Source organism: Cucurbita pepo, unplaced genomic scaffold, assembly GCF_002806865.2.
Source record: "Cucurbita pepo subsp. pepo cultivar mu-cu-16 unplaced genomic scaffold, ASM280686v2 Cp4.1_scaffold018077, whole genome shotgun sequence".
Lineage (NCBI taxonomy): Eukaryota > Viridiplantae > Streptophyta > Magnoliopsida > Cucurbitales > Cucurbitaceae > Cucurbita > Cucurbita pepo.
The window spans coordinates 1-272 of NW_019663804.1; the positions used below are offsets into that span (position 1 = coordinate 1).

A 272-nucleotide genomic window follows, 5' to 3' on the forward strand; every position below is an offset into this window, starting at 1 on the left:
CTTCTTGTGGAATCGGCATAAAATAGGAAAACCATTCCAAATTAAATGTTTACAAGGGGTTCTACGGTGTAGTGGTTAGCACTTTGGACTTTGAATCCAACGACTTGGGTTCAACTCCCTGTAGGACCTTTATGAAATGACCTTGATGTGAAAACACAGAATTAAGGAACGACAACACAAGACATTTTAAAACAAAACGGTGTTACCACTTTCCATGAGTGCNTAAGGAACGACAACACAAGACATTTTAAAACAAAACGGTGTTACCACTT

At 38.4% G+C, this 272-nt stretch overlaps 1 non-coding gene across 1 annotated transcript; it reads left to right on the plus strand.

Moving 5' to 3' along the window:
- The first annotated feature begins 57 nt into the window (after positions 1–57).
- Positions 58–129, plus strand: TRNAQ-UUG. The gene has a single exon. It is a non-coding gene; the product is annotated as a tRNA-Gln (tRNA).
- Positions 130–272: the final 143 nt, after the last annotated feature.